General features: G+C 42.8%; 1 protein-coding gene across 1 annotated transcript in view; it reads left to right on the top strand.

The window, feature by feature from the left end:
* PPM1B (protein phosphatase, Mg2+/Mn2+ dependent 1B) overlaps positions 1 to 17,135 on the top strand; it is a 187,626-nt gene that overhangs the window by 157,040 nt on the left and 13,451 nt on the right. The window lies entirely within an intron of this gene.

Raw genomic sequence — 17,135 nt, 5'->3', positions numbered from 1 at the left:
AGCTAGTCTGAAGTTTGTATCACCTACCAAAACTTGTGACTTTTGCTAAACAATGTGTACTTTGTTGGTTAGATTTTCTGAAATAAAGAATTGATTATGGGAGATTGACTTCCTTGGTACGTCTTTTGTAGTGACATCTGCGTGTGTACGCACTACCACTGTAATTTAGAAATGCAGTAATATTTACAGCATTAATCTGATGTGACAGTATTGTTGTAATTCACTTTCATGAGTGCCATGCATTTGACTGTGTTGACTTAATGCAGCAGGGAAGTAAAGCAGCACAGTCATTTTTGAACTGACAGCCTTAATACGAAATTGTATGTGAAATAATTTCCATGAACAGTAATTTATCCTTTGAACAACCAGTGAAGAACCAACAATAGAGCTCAAAAAGAGAGAACTTTTAGAGAGAAAACACATCTTTAAAGTTTCTAGGATTTAGCCCTGTGCAGTGGAGCATTGGCCCAAATTGCAACTAACCAGATAAGAATCGGCTCAAAAAAGGGTTTAGAGACGGAAAGACACAGTGCGATTATTTTGTTATGGTACAGGGTACATATTTGAAGAACATTAAGCTTTTGAACATGCTTTTGGGGATGCCTTAATTTGTTTGCAGGCCAATCACGGGTCCGAAAATTACATTGTGCAAGAGCTGGAATTTAAATGGGTTGGCTGGTGACCACCTCTAGTATGTCCAATGAGAATGTAAACACTCCACTCTAGCTCTTGAACCTTTCACAGTGCCACGGGGAACCTCATACTTGAAAAATAGTTTAATTATGAGAAGCTTGGGGATATTACGGATTAGATTTGATTTTGAAGGCTGCTTATTTGCATTCTTTTACATAACACAAATGTATCTTTTGAAGGTGCATTTTATTTTATAGGAAGATTTTTTGTGCTTTCTTGGATCTACCATTTTCAGTGTTCAGTAGGTTAAGATACGGTGTACTATTGTTCACCAAAGTGCGCTGGGAACAGATACTTATTTTTACTGAAATTAGAAGATATTGTTTAAACAAACGCTCCATTCAAATCTGGATCAAAAGAAGTTTTTTTTATAGGTACACCGCACCGGACAGAAGCAATGCACCTACTGCCATTTTGAAGCGCTTGGATGAGCGTGTGCTTTAGAATCTAGGCTACACATGATGCTGGACTATTTTTCACTGATGGATGAAGCCTGAATAGAGTATAGCTTATTGGTGCTCTTTCTGTAGAAGTAAATGTATTTTGAATCTGTGCATGCACTACTTCGTGACATAGTTCGAGTAACTACCACTTTGCTTGAGTTGATAGGACTTGACCTAGGCGGAAGTGCTATTTAGTTCCGAGATTACGACTTTATCCAGATTTGTGCTGGCATGCAAGGGTCCTCCTTTTTACCAGGATGAGGCAATATGTGAACTTACATTTGTTACTGCACCTGTGGGAAAGAATTGTTTGCTTAGAGACCAGGAAAATCATGGAATGGAAAATCGGAGAGTAAATTTATGCAGACCTTGAACCCTATGGAAAAAGTCGGTTCATTATGGATTCCTGAGTCGGTGCAGGTTTGTTGTGTTTTGTAAAGATTTGCCCCACTCTAAGGAACTGCACAACCTTTCCTTTTGTCAAGAGATCAAGGAATATAAAGGCCTCAAAGCATAAGCCAAACAAGGGTCTTTAATGGCAGTGATTATGAAGGACCAGCATAGGTGCCCCAGTCTTCTGCCACTTGCTTGAAAGCGCATATGTGACTGTTGCCCTTGGAAGTCACTAGTCAGCCACGACATTCTGTTACCATTTGGTACGTATATGTGTTAAGTTATGTGTACTTTTTTTACTGACCATGTGAGATAGATATATACGCATGTATGTATGCGTGTGTATGCATGCATGTGTGTGTGTATATATAGGAGTATGTATGTATGTGTGTGTATATATATATATATATATATATATAATATGTGTGTGTTTGTCTAAAAACATTTGGTACTCTAATTAGGCTATCCTTTATTTGCAAAACTGTGTACAACATTACCCTGCTTCACTTTTCACTGAAGAACTCGAAATAGGACCAGGATTTGGTCTAGAAAGCTAGGTTGCTGATAGTGGGACGTGGAGACAGACTGGATTCTAATCCCAGTACATCACCCAACAAACATACTTCGTTTGAGGTAAAATCACTATCTCATTCTGCTTCAAACTGTAAATGTGTATTGGGAAGCAACAAGTGCAAAGCGTTTTCTGGTACTGCTAGAATTCGTTTTCCAACCTCCACATCTCGAAGTTTCTGTAACATGGGCTTTGCCCAACATCTCCGCATGCATTGTGTGCAGCATTTTCTATTTGTCCTGCTCCTGCTCTAATATAAAGTATTGCTCAGCATTTAACTGTTACTTGTAAGTAGACGTACTTTGCACAGAAAGTAAAAGTTTGTTTCCAATGCAGAAGTTATTTATCTCCATGGACGTGCCATATTTTTTGCTCCACTTTTACTTTCTACTCTTGCTCCTCTCCTGTCCATTCATGTTTTTTTTGTGTGTGTATGTGTGTGTGTGTGTATGTATGTATATATATATATATATATATATATATATATATATATATATATATATATATATATATACACGCACACATATATGTTACCACTTGTTCATACAGATGTTTCATAGGAAAATGTTTTTTGTGTTGCTAATAACTTTGTCACCGTTTGACAACCCCCCCCCCCCCCCCCGCACACACAAAACCCCCCCACACACAAAACTTTCCAAAAAAATGCTATTTTTTGATGAGTTTGTGCATGGACAGTTTCGAGGGCATCTGTCAAGCGAGGGCTGAGAAAAAAAGACAGGGGTTCCGAAACACAAAAACTCCATGCATTTTCCATAGACTGCATGACTTGATGTTGACTTTACGTATGGTAATAAAATGTTACTTTATGTTAACAAAAAAAAAACCTACAAATTCTCTGAAAAAAACAAAGGTTACCGTAATGTTATAGTTTTGTTTGAAAAAAAGATTTTTATTTTAGAACAAAAGTAGAAATTCACTGAAATAAAAGAAAGGTCGAGTAACCTTATAATCAGGTGACTTGTAAGTGACAACATTAACATTTTGAACTGAAAAAACTCCCCACAGAAATCCACCAGTTATACTTAGCAGAGCTAACTATAACCTGCGCCCCCACCATGCCCGCATATAACCTCACATATTACATCACTCATGACCTGTTCTATGACCTCACTGACATCGCAGATGACATCACTGATAGCATCATCCAAGCTTCTTTTGTACACATTGCTCTATTAACAAGTGTAGCATTAGAGCTCTGAAAGGAAGTTCAAAATATCTCAGAAGAATATGAGGCATCATTAATGCTATCATAGAAACAACTCCCTTAAGTGTAGAATATGAGGTAATTAGCGCTGCATGGTGGGGACACAAGTTATAGTTATCTCTACTAACTATAACCGTTGAATTTCTGTGTTTGTAGTTCAAAACCTTTCTTGTAACTGGCAAGTTTACCTAACTATAATGTTGCTTTACCCTTTGATGTTTTCAGTGAATATAGATATATATAAATATTTATATTCTAGTTTAGAGCCGGTTTCCATTTGTAGTTGATCCATATTACTGTCATTGGTAGTTCTACAAAGTGTATCTACATATTTAGCATGTACGGTCCACACGAAATGTTGTATTTTCCTTTCGAGGTAGTCACGTTTACACCGATATCTGATAGATACTTCTGCCTGCAGATTCCACACTTTTTGAATACCCCTAGGTGTCAGCCTCAATCTAGATGTTCTTCCAATAGTTCCTATGGCAATACATTGCAATCTGCTTTGTCACTCTGTTGTTTACTGGCCAGACATGTTGTCGAGCCAGGGAGCCCAACGCCAGAACTCTAACATCTGTTCCCTTTTTTTCTGCACCCTTCGCTATGGATCCTGAGCTGCTCTCCACCTTTTTGCATTTCAAGGCAATTTCCCTTCAGCTAAAAAGCCAGGATTCAAACCCTGCCGCTCCTGCCATGGACAGATCCATTGTTGATTCCCCCACCTCCCCACGTGGAGAGGCTTTAAATCAGCATGCTTGTTTCCATACAGAGGTAGATCTCCATGCCCTCCGTCCCCCACCCCCCCCTCCTCGAGCAGACCTCCTTCAGAGGCTGAAACCGTTGTTCTTAATCCAGCAAAATACTTCTCTACCCTAATGCTACTCTGGGCTATCTGGAGTTTCTGGTTGGTGACCCAGTGCAAGTTATCGCCTTAACACAGTTCATGCTGGTACTTTTTGTGGCACTGGGTTACAGCCATGAGTCCCAGGGAATGGACGGGGGCTCCGTCTAAAACATGGCTGAGAGGTGTTTCTCTCCACAACCACTTGGGGCTCTCCTCTAACCATAGCAGGAGAACCCAACTTGTTTCACCTTTGCTGTCTCTGACACTGGAGTCTGTACCTAAAACAAAGGCCATTTTGCAGCACTCCGAGGGAACCACAGACCGGTAAAGGAGGCTCAATATAAGGAGTAATTCCCAGACCAAACCTTTACCTAGAGACTACTATTGGCCGATTTTGGATAACCTCTTTGGTTCCGATTTTGATGACACCCAAAGTCCTCGTGACTGCGATTGCAGTGGGGTGGTCAGTTTGGTACCCCTTGCCCACACAGATTCAGCATATTATGTACCACTGCAAAATGCAAGTGGCCCTAATGGCTCTTCAGAGGTGAACTCTGAGTACCTTTTACGGCTGCCCTGTGCAAATGTTCAACTCTTGGCTGCAGTACTCTGAAATAGAGTGGTGGTACTAAAGCTGCCTCTCCCAGAAATAAACGTAAACCTCTTCTTAACATCTGTTCTTGAGGTCTCCCCTGCCACTTTTGAGCTTTTGCTTTCATTAATTGAAGCCCAAATTTGAGCCAGTTTTTGCAATTTGGGCTACAACTACTTTAGCACACTCAATGAGCTGGCCCAGTCGAAATTGGGAGACCTTTCTTTTCTATCCTCCACCAGAGAGCCTGTTACTGCAAGCATCTTCTTGTTCTGAGCAAAACACTGGCTTGTTTCCCCAGTATGCACTCCCAAGTCGAAAAAGCAGGAAGCCATGGGCAAGATTTTTTTTTCTCAGTTTAGCCTGGAGGACCATGAATGTCGTGTGACTTTTCTTGTGGTATGCTCTCACTCTGTGAAATAGCACCGAAATGGAACCAAGTCTCTCAGACTACCTAAAGGACAGCTTTGTAGAGGTTGTGGAGAATGGACAGGATGCAGTAAAACAGATCCTGCTGGTGGGTCGGGACACTAGATTCAATGGACAGAGACACAAGGTCTTTCTTTTCCATCAGATGCCACCCTTCACTCTGCTAAACAGACATTTCGTGGGATGTCAAAGGAAATGTGATGGATTTTCCATTCGATGGATCTCACCTGTTTTGGGACAAGCCTACTGTCCCCTAGAAATGTTCAAACCCGGCCGGGCTACAGCTCAATCATTTTGGTGGGAAACCCCTGTCCAAGACAGTGGCAGCAGATTTGTGGCTGTTCCAGGGGGCTGCCATTTCATCCGTGCCAACGTTCGCAGAACATCAAACATCAGAATCCAGCTGTTGGGCGAAATTTAGGAAAATGCAAAGGACAGGCAGACTTAGCAGCCCTTGTCATGTTCCCTGGCACCACTTAGAAAGTTGTTTTAGTTGTCCGTTCATGGTAGATGAAAGGGAGTCCTTTCCTCTTCAGGTTTCTGACCATTACAACAAACCAATGATCTAACAAATTGCAGTAAAGCCCTTTGCTTCGAACAAGAACGTTCTCCCTGTCAGAAGAACACATTCTCATTCCCCAGCAGCAGGTACGAATTCTTGCATAAAGGAGAGGTGGAATTGGTCCCACAGCAGGACATTGGGTAGGTATAACTTGAAATCCAACATCACAGAAAAATCTTTAAAGAAGTTTTAGGCCACTGTTCTCTCCAGGGGTACAGGTGCGAAAAGGAGCCATTCGTCCAAGTGAATTTAACATTTAAAAAAAGATTTAGTCTGAAAATGCACTTTGAATTGATATCTGGATGACCACGCACCTTTGACAAAACATAAGAACACCCCAAAAACAATTGGGATTGCCTGCCTTTAGCTCTAGCAAACACCAAAAAAAGATTTGAAAGTAGGTCCCCCCCCAGTACAATCTCCCTATCCCCCAACCCCCTTCCTTTGACTTCCTGTTATTTCAGGAGACCTGCTTTGAGTCCTCTTTCCTATTAATTTGGTATATTGCATACCAAACACAAGGTAATTTCACTGTCCACAGGGTGAGCACTTGTCAAATATATCGCCTCAAACGTGGCTTAACAAATAAACCACCTAAAACAGCAGTTCCCCTTGGTTGATGGGAATAATACTTCACATTTAGCAGGCTTATCACTATAATTATCTACCCTTGTTAATCATTTATATTAATCCACAAATAAACCACGAAATTATTTTAGAAAAAGCTGAATAAATTATTGCAAACATTAAAATGAATCTTCCTGTGTGTCCCGTGGTTTATAACTAGAAACTTTAACATTAATGACAGGGATAGAAACATGTAAACTTACAAGAACACCTGAATATACCCAATTAAATTATGAGATCAAAGACCAGTACCAAACCGGGAGAATTAGTTGTCTCTTTTGCATTTCACAGAACTGAGAGCATTGAATGACTTATTTTCTAAGGACCACCCATCATTACCAACCAATATTTCAGCTAGTACGCAATCCACTTTGGATTATACCTTTATGTCAAAATTTATTTTCCAATATTAAGGACATTAAAATAAAAAAAATCTGAGTAATTATTTACCCTAATTTATGTTTATCCAACCACAACAAAAAGTTTTGCAAACCCCAAGAAGGCTATTTACTTAACAAGATACATATTAAATCATATCGATCTTCGAACCACTATCTTTATTTGTGACAGTCTACAGTCTTTGTACTATACAAAAGAATTAACACTGTCGACTAACGTTGCTATTATCTTTTTAGAATGATTCATTTTTTTAGGTCCACTTGTTTGCAGAATTTGGCACCTCAGTTACTTAAGCTCAAAACTTGTAAACCCTACACCACACGTCTCAATCTGTTTACTAGCAGACAAGAGTTCTAAATTAAGGCAACTAAAAAAGATACAAAAGCCCGATCATTTAATATATTAAACAATTTGTGTTTTTTTGCGTTTTAATACAAGATTATAAGGAAGCAGTCTGTCAAAAATATCAACAAAAATTAAATTTGGTAATTTTATTAATAGATTGCCAGGATTACGAATAAAAGGGGTTTTGGACCAGTATTAACAACTTATTATGGATATGAGGGCAAATAATGTGAACATTAGCAAGCTTACTTAGAGAACTCGTATAGAAAACTTCTACAGTACCATGTCAGAACATCAGTCTCATTTGAGCAAGGCAACTATCCGGATGTTCTGAATACTTTCTTTTACAACAGTAAGCGATTGCAGCCGATCATAAAAATAAACAAATTAGGCAGTACTCCAGGCCCCAATGTTTTTCCTACCAGTCTAAGTCAGACATATATCACTGGGCTAAGTTTCTGTCTCCTCTGTACAGCTACTGTTTGGAAATGAATATGAGCTGGATTTGTTGAGTGGTTCTGCTCTCTGCCCAACTTATAAAAGGGGCTCCTCACGTGATCGGATGAACTACAGGTTGATGGCCCTCTTATATGTTAAATCCATTTTCTTTGCAGGTCTATTACTGCATTGCATGAGCAGAGGGATATAAACATTGTTTATTTGAATCCGACAAGCTTTCTTCCTGGAGTTAATGGCCATTCCAACATTATTGCCCTATCCTTTCTAAATGGGGAATTCCTTAACTCAGAAATTCTCCTATTCGCTTATTTCGTCAACTTAAAATCTGCTTTTGATACAATATCACAGCACATTTTATAATCAAAATGCAACCACTGTGGGCATTCCATCAAAACTATTACAAGCCATAAAACCATTTTATTCCAGCACATGGGGGGAAATTAAGTTGGATGATGGCAATACAATATATTGAAGAAAATATTGACAGTTGATGGATTTAATCAGGGCTGTATACTGCCATACTGCTTTTTAATCTGTCCATCACAGACTTAAACCCTGCAAATAACAAAGAGAATTCTCATCCACCAAGGCATGCCCTCCAACCATTAACAAGTTTACAGTACAGAGATGACATCTTATTGCGTTAAACTCCAATTGGCTTACAGAGGCTAATTGTAGCGTTGCAGGGGGACAGCCTAACGGACAGAATTGAGATCAACATTAAGAAATCAAAGGTGATCATAATCTAAGAAAGGAGGCAGTTGGTTTGCCCAAGAAAAGAAACTGCAGTACAGACGTACTCCTACCTTGGGGGAGTTTTTGATTTAAAAAAAAAAAAAGGAAACTTCAAGGTTTACCTATTGTCTGAGCCATGGCACAGATACATGTGCTATACAAAACCCTTAAATTGTAAACATCAGTCCGTCATTTGAACCCCATTTATTTTTTACATTTATAACACTGTATAAATTTTTCAGTTCACAACAATGCACAACTTATTAGTTGTCAGTGTATAAGAATTCTGAAACATTACTTCAATTTGATAGTGGATGTTTACAGACAATCCTCTTATGGTAGTACCATCCATTGGCCCCATACCCTGTGGTACTTCCATGAGCATCCCCTTGATTCATACACATTCGTATGCACAATAGTCCATTCCTTGTGTACATTCAATCATAGAAGTAGCCCTGTCTGAGCACCAGTGTTGGACATTATATCGTTTTTCCACCAAAAGCCCTATTGCCACAAAGTCTTGCTCTTCTAGGGCCTCCCCATTCATCCACCAAGCCCAGTTATGGCATCCGAGGATCCGGCACAACTGTTTTGCCTATTCGGAACAGTTTGCAGTGCGCTTAGGACCAGTGCTTCTGTATAACAGGACATTCCCATATTGTGTGGTAAATAGGAGATAGAGGGTCTAATCCCTTCTTGATACTACTCAATCTAGTGGGACTGTAGTACAGCCAATGAAAGGTACTTCATTTGGGTGAGTCCGAGACGAATGAAGACAGTAAATACTCAAGGTGCCATCCTTGCCTCAGCCTAGTGCGACGTCTAAGACGGACTTCTTGTATCCATTAATTTCGTAGGTGTCCCTGGGTCTGGTTTGTTGTTTACCAGGGTACTGTACATTCTGCATATACCCTTCTTCCAATGCTCTGAAGTCATGAGATTAGATTCTTATGGGCTATATTCTGCAAGGGTGCCAAGGTCTTCAGCATGGGCAGATCCAGGGCATGGCATAGCAGTTAGTTGTAATAAAATTGAGACATACGTCCTAAGATTCCATTAGTTGCCTGAATTGGCTTAATGTGGTGTCTATCCTAAACTCCACCCAACTTGGGGATGCCAGTTATCTCCCATTATCGTAAGCTGTGGAGGCCCACTGCATGGTGTAACCACATATCCAGCCACTGCGAGGTCTTTGCACTCAGGACTTTCTGCCACCCATTTATTATAACCCAATGCCAGCACCGCCGCATCGTCCCAGGAAATTCTATACACCAACATGTTCAAGGCGCTCCAGCTTAGAAGTAAGGCACGGGTGGTGCCCATCTGTGAAAAGCCAGCCACTCGCAGGTATCAGCTGGCTGGCTGGCTAGGTAATACATCTAACATCTCAGCCTTCATATGGTGAGAGTGCACATTTGCGTTGTGCATTGCCAGCTTGTTGCACCTGCCCATAAGAAAGTTGTAATTGCCGCTTTTAGTTATTGAATAACAGCATTTGGGATTTCATACAAGTAATTTTGTAATCTGTAGAGCACACAAAGAAGCACAGTCCTCCTAAAAAATAATTCTCTGTCAGCAATATTAAATTTGATCTGCTTCTTCAAGTTGTTAAATCAAATCTATTACCCACTTTAAAATACGGTACGAAAATTCGCTCTGTGGGAAAAAAAAACATTGGATACTATACAAGCTAATGCATACAGACCTGTATTAATTCTTAGTAAAAATGCATGCCTAAATTTGCCTAGAATTCGGCTTAACTAAAGAACAGTTAGCCCAGCAAGGGGCATTTATAAAACTCTTAAGTATTTGAGACACACCAAAAGATACACTAAGCAATATAATTTTCTATGAAATAACTAGACTAAAGTCAAATAACATATGTTATATACATTTAATGACTGCCGTAGAGACACATTAGTTGAGTAATCTGTAGATGACCATTACTACAGAATTCAAGACTAGTAATTAAAACAATAATTCAGTTGTGCCTTCAAGTTTTTAAAAACAAAATGTGTGTATATATACCTCCACCCAGAATCCTAGAAACTCCTTGCCATCCAAACACCCATACCTCCCTAAACCCACCCTTACCATCCAAGAACTTGTGCCCACCCTAAACCCTAAAAGCCCCTACTCCATTAAAAAAAAAACATACACCCCCCCAAACCCTTGTAATAACCGTCCCACCCTAAAACCCATACCCACACTAAACTACATAACCAAAAAACAATACCTACCCTAACCCTAAAAATACCCTTCCCACCCAAAAACACATACCCACCCTAAACACCCCTTGCCCCAGTATTGGAACTTTCATAGATTCCCATAGCTTGTATCATTCCCCGTCGTCGGAATGGGAGTCTCTGTAACAAAAAAAAATAGCAGTAGGTACAAAAGAGAAAGAAAAAGGCCTAGGCCTCCTTCCCTTTTGTAGCATATCTGCCTCTTTTTGTAAAAGAGACCAAAACTAAGCCTCAGCCAATCAGAGGAGCCTCACCCCATAGATCCCTCCTGAAGGAACCTTAGAGCCTCAGATTTTCTACCGCACGTTGTGCTTAGGGAGTCTCCTTTGAGCTCTGCTCATTTTCTACCCTTTTGAGAGATTTTCTTCAACTTTTTTCTTCAGGATTGTTTAGAGTTTCTACAGAAATGTCTCACTAGGAGAAGAAGGCCCTCTTCAAGTCATGTCCCACCTGTGGCAAGAGAAGGTTATATGTAGAGGACAGTCATAAGGACTGTATATATTGCCTGTATCCCGATCATAAGGCTGCAGACTGCAAGATCTGCCGCACCTTCTCTACAAAGACCCTCCGGGACCGTGAGGGTCGCCTCCTCACTTGGCTCCAAAAATTGAAGTCCAGAAAAGACAGTGTCAAGTGACAGTGAGGACTCTTCTTCAGCTACATCATCCAGAAGGTCAGTCAAAAGGGGTAGGGTTTCCCCTTCATCTTCTGTGGAGCGTCCAGTTAAGGCTTCAAAAAAGACCCCCCGTGAGTCTGAGCGCCAAAGTCCTGTCAAATCTCCTCACCACGGTGTAAAGGAGAGGGAGGGACCTTCTACGCCTTCAGCAGTGGTGGAGACTGCATGAACATTCAAAAAACCGTCTTCTGAGAAGTCTGGGAAAAGCTCCAAGTCGTCGACAACGCAGCAGAAGACTCAGTCGACGAAGGCGTCTAAATCTAAGGTGACTAATGGGGTGCCATGGACGGGCTTGTCGACGGCACAATCGTTGTCGACAGGATCGTCGACGACGGTGATGTCGACGGGGGTTTCGACGACTAGGATTTCTACGACGGTGTCGTCGACTAGTGCTTTAACGACCATGACGACGGCAGGATTGTCGACGATGCCCATCTCGTCATCGGCAGTCTGTCCGTCGACGGTGGCTCTTCCATCGACAACGGTTATACCTTCACCTCCCCCTCGTCAACGGAGAGGATAACTATTTCCTTGAAAAAGAGAACTCCGGACATGACGTCTTCAAGGAGGGTTACCCCCTTTTCTACCGCAGAGGAGGAGGATTCTGACGAAGAGGATCAAGACTCTTTTGGGTATGCCCACAGTCCATCTCAGCTTCTGATTAAAAGTCAGGACACTGATTCTGAGGGCGAGTTTCTTCATGAATGTACTTACCAACATTCTTACCAACGTCAAGAATCCGCAGGCCAAGAAATGGTGTCTGTTCCTTCTTCACTTTTGGCTGATCTCCATAGTATTCTGCAGGACTATAAAAACAGGTCCTCTCAAGTTACGACTCCGGCAGAGTCTGACCCGGCAGTTCAAACTACGACTGCCCCTACAACTCCCTTGATGATTTCTCCGGTGTTGCCAACTCCGGTGTTCTCTCAGCCTCCAACACCTGCTTTGAATATTCCTTTAACACTACCGGACGTACAGGATGATTCCTCGGATAGGGATCAGAATATTGATAACATGCCTAATCAAGACTTAGAATGGGATGAGTATGTGATCCCGGATCCCGCATCGCCTAACCCAGATCCGGTGGATTCTCCCCCAGCGGATGTCGGTTGTTTTCATAAGCTGATGGAAAAAGCATCAAGCCGGTTCAAGCTGCCTATGCCTTCCGTACAGATGGAGTGTTTTCTCTATGACTTTAAAGAGCCCTATAGGAAGATGACCTGATCTATACCCATTGTGGAGCATGTGTGGAATGAGGGTCTTAATGCTATGAAAAACCTGGCTACTGTTATTCCAGTCCTGCCACGCCTGGAAAAGAAATATAAGGCGCCTGAAGATGGTCCAGCATCCATGACTGGACAACCTAAACTGGACTGTGATATCCCAAGCGGCACAGAGGAAGTCCCGCAACCCTTCGGCACCCCTTACAACTCCTCCTGATCAGGAGGGCAGGCGTCTTGATAACGCAGGAAAGAGGTTCTCGTCAGTGGCTAGCCTGCTGGTGCGAGCGGCGAATGCTCTGGCGATATTGGGCAGGTATGATTGTGGTGTGACCTTTCACCCTATTTGGATCAACTTCCACAGGAGGCAAAAGGTGAGTCCAAGAAAATTCTGCAAGAAGGGGAAGCGACGTCGGCTGAGGTGATAGATTGTGCCATGGACACCGCCACTACAGCTTGTAGATCTTTGGCTGGAGCTGCAGTACTTTGTCGCCAGGGATGGCTCAGAGCGACGTGGTTCAGGCCAGAGGTCCAGAATGATCTTGGACCTCCCCTTTGACGGAGAGGCATTATTCGGGAAACACATAGATGATGCCCTCCAAGAGATAAAGAAGGATACAGAGACGGCTAGGTCTCTTGGTACGCTTCAGTACTGGAAGTCAAGTCAAGTTTAAGTGAAGCTCCTTTCAGGGGTACCAGGGGCAGGAGTACCACGTCATACAGAGGCTCATACCAGCAGCAAATGTGCTCGTCATATGGATCAATGTCGCAACAGTATCGTCAGCCCCATCATCAAAAACAAGGTCAAGCCTCGACTTTCTCTAGATCGAATACCAGAGGGAAACAGAACCACCAGGGACATGATACGTCCAAGAGGCAATAGCGGCGTTCTGGCTCTGCCTGCTGTGCCCACCTCCATGACAACATCTGTAGGAGGCAGGGTGTCACAATACCTCCGCAACTGGTCTCATATTACATCAGACCGTTGGGTGCTCAACATAATTCGAAAGGGCCATACCTTGGAATTCACTCAAATCCCACCTTCCAAGCCCCCTGCTGCCATTCCATCAAAACATCTGCGCCTCTTGCAGCTCGAAGTTCATCAGATGCTCCTGAAGGGAGCTGTGGAGCTGGTTCCCTTATCTCAAACAGGGAAAGGATTCTATTCCAGGTTCTTCCTGGTGAAGACGCTGGAGAAATGGCGCCCTATTTAGACCTCGGGGAGCTAAACACCTATTTCATTTCCCAATCCTTTCGGATGGTTTCCCTTCAGGATATATTACGTCTCGTCAATCCGGGGGATTTCATGGCCACTCTTGATCTCGAAGATGCGTATTTTCACATACCCATTCTCTCGGCACACAGGAGGTTTCTACGATTTACAGTAGCCAAGAGCCACTTTCAATTCAGGGTTATACCCCTCGGACTTCGCTCTGCCCCAAAAATCTTTACCAAGGTGCTGGTACCGGTGGCAGCTTTCCTACGGAAACATCACTTTCAGGTCTTCCCATACCTGGACGATTGGTTGCTGAAGGCGCCGTCCAGGGAGGCTGCGAGGGAAGCAGTCCACGCATGTACAAACCTATTCCAGAATTTGGGTCTTGCTCTCAACAAGGAAAAATCATCTCTGATTCCGTCCAGGACAGCGCTTTTCCTGGGGGTCATCTTGGACTCAAATCTCAGCAAGTCTTTCCCATCCTTAAAGGCAGGAAAAACTGCGAACCATGGCGCTGCTCTTGAAAAGAAGAAAGTGTCTTTCAGTACGCTGTTACAAATCCCTTCTGGGGGTGATCTCCTCATGCATCCCTCTAATCCCTCACTGCAGATTGCGGATGCAGCCTCTTCAAGAGCAGCTAGACAAACACAAAGTGGAGGCAGGTTCACAGCTCATTCAACGACAAGGTGACGATTACTTTCGCAATGAAAAGAGCGGCCTTGTGGTGGACAAAACAGGAAAACCTTTCCCAAGGTCTATCGTTTGTAGGCAATCTGTCTCCTCAAGTGGTGACAACGGATGAGTCACTGGACGGCTGGGGTGCGGTGCTTCAGGATCTTCATGTCAGCTGGCATTGGTTTCCCCAGCACCGTCTTCTTCACATCAACCTCCTAGAACTCAGGGCTATCAGGCTAGCATTTCAAGCATTTCTTCCTCGACTGCAGGGGTCGGAAGTTCTCATCCGAACGGACAACACTACGGCCATGCACTACATAAAAAAGGAAGGGGGTACCAGGTCTCTTCCGTTGTCTCGGGAGGCCCAGGAGATTTGGGAATGGGCTATTCTTCACGGATTATCACTGCAGGCAGAACATCTACCAGGAGTCCTAAACGAAAAGGCAGACAGACTCAGCAGGCTATCGTCAGTCAGTCATGAATGGGAACTGACCAAGAGGTCTTAGAAGAGATTTTTCAACGATGGGGCAAACCCTCAATAGATCTATTTGCCACCCCGACCAACAAGAAATGCCAGTCTTACGCAAGCAGGCTGCACCATCGAGGGTAATTAGGGAATGCGCTTTAGATAGCTTGGTCAAGAGCATTTGTGTACGCCTTTCCCCCCATTCAAATGATCCCAAGGCTTATCAGGAAGATCAAAACCGAACCATGCAAGATGATCTTGATAGCTCCTGCGTGGCCGAGACAGTTCTGGTTCACAGAACTTCACCTTTTGTCACTCGTCCCTCTTTCTTTGCGGACAATTCCGTATCTTCTCACGATGTCCCACGGACAGATTTGGCACCCGTATCCAGAGTCATTACACCTGACTGCATGGCTCCTGAGCAGCGAGAATTCATGAACCTTCCCATCTCAAATGAAATCAGAGAATTCTATCTCAAGCTAGAGCTCCTTCCACTAATAAAACTTACCGTTTAAAATGGAATAGATTTTGCATTTGGTGCCGGAAGGAAAGTATTGACCCTTTCTCTTCTCAGCCTCATCAGCTTCTACCTTATCTTTTGTCTTTTGCTATGACAGGATTGGCTCATTCATCCATAAAAGTTCACTTGGCAGCGATTTCTCGCTACAGACGCTCGGCATCTGGACCTTCTCTCTGGTCTTCAAGAACAATTAAACAATTTCTCAAGGGCTTGTTTGGAGTCTACCCCCCAGTGAGGCCTCCGCCTCCTACATGGCATTTGAATTTAGTTCTCGCACAGCTCATGAAGGATCCCTTCGAACCAATTCATCGTACAGACATAAAATGTCTTTCATGGAACTTGGCTCTCCTGCTTGCCCTCACATCGGCGAGACGCATTGAGGAATTGCAAGCTCTCACAATACAGGAACCTTTTCTCCAATTCAAGAGAAATACTGTGATTTTAAGGCCTAACCCGAGGTTCATACCTAAAGTGCCTTCAGACTTTCACCTAAATGAACCAGTGACTCTCGTCTTTCTTTCCTCAACCTTCCACACCAGCGGAGAGGTCACTTCATTCTCTGGATGTGCAATGGTGCTTGAAATTTTATTTGGATCCCACCAAAGGGTTTCGTAAATCTTCACAATTATTCATTGCTTTTGGTGGTCCTCGCAAGGGCCTTCCACTTTCAAAGCGGAGTATTGCAAGATTGATTTCCAGTGCTATTATATATTGCCACTCAACAGCGGGTAAGCCGCTGGACAGCAGGATAAGAGCACACTCCACAAGATCCGTGGCTTCATCTACAGCTCTCTTTGCGGGAGTACACATCAGAGACATTTGCAGAGCTACGACTTGGAGCAGCGTGCACACCTTTACGAAGCATTACTGCTTGGAATCCTTGACACAGGAAGGCACAGCTGTGGGCCAGGCAGTCCTGAGGAACCTCTTCCACTAATTGGTGAGCTTTCCCTACTATCCCTCCTTCCTTTTTTTACGCACATTTTGTGTTTACTGTCGATACAAATTGTTATTTCAGTATATAATTTACTTCTGCTTTCATGATGTTACAGAGGCAATCATGTTTCTTTTTATGTCACAAAATGTGCTTTATTTCTTACTGCTTGCTACTCTGATACAAGCTATGGGAATCTATGAAAGTTCCAATACTGGGGCAAGAAAACAAGTTACTTACCTGTAACTTTGGTTCCCCAGTATTGGTAACTTTCATAGATTCCCATGTGCCCACCCTCCTCCCCGGGGAAAGCTCAGCCTACAGCAGATGTGTTTACTGTTACACAACGACTATGAAAATCTGAGGCTCTGAGGTTCCTTCAGGAGGGTTCTATGGGGTGAGGCTCCTCTGATTGGCTGAGGCTTAGTTTTGGTCTCTTTTACAAAAAGAGGCGGATATGCTACAAAAGGGAATGCGGCCTAGGCCTTCTTCTTCCTCTTTTGTACCTACTGCTATGTTATTTTTGTTACAGAGACTCCCATTCCGACGACTGGGAATGATACAAACTATGGGAATCTATGAAAGTTACCAATACTGGGGAACCAAAGTTACAGGTAAGTAACTTGTTTTCTCAACACCCAAAAACCCATACCCACCCGGAGTACTAAAAATACCCCTACCTGCCCTAAACACTAAAAGTCCCTTTACTATCCAAAAACTCATACATACCCACCCTAAACCCTTAAAATAACCTTGCCACACAAAATCTTATATCCATTCTAAAATCAACTTAGCACTCAAAAGCCCATACCCACCCTAAGCCCAAAAATACCCTTTCTGCCCAAAGGCCCATATCCGCCCT

Source organism: Lissotriton helveticus, chromosome 6, assembly GCF_964261635.1.
Source record: "Lissotriton helveticus chromosome 6, aLisHel1.1, whole genome shotgun sequence".
Taxonomy (NCBI): Eukaryota; Metazoa; Chordata; class Amphibia; order Caudata; family Salamandridae; genus Lissotriton; species Lissotriton helveticus.
This window is presented reverse-complemented; position numbering and strand designations above follow the sequence as displayed.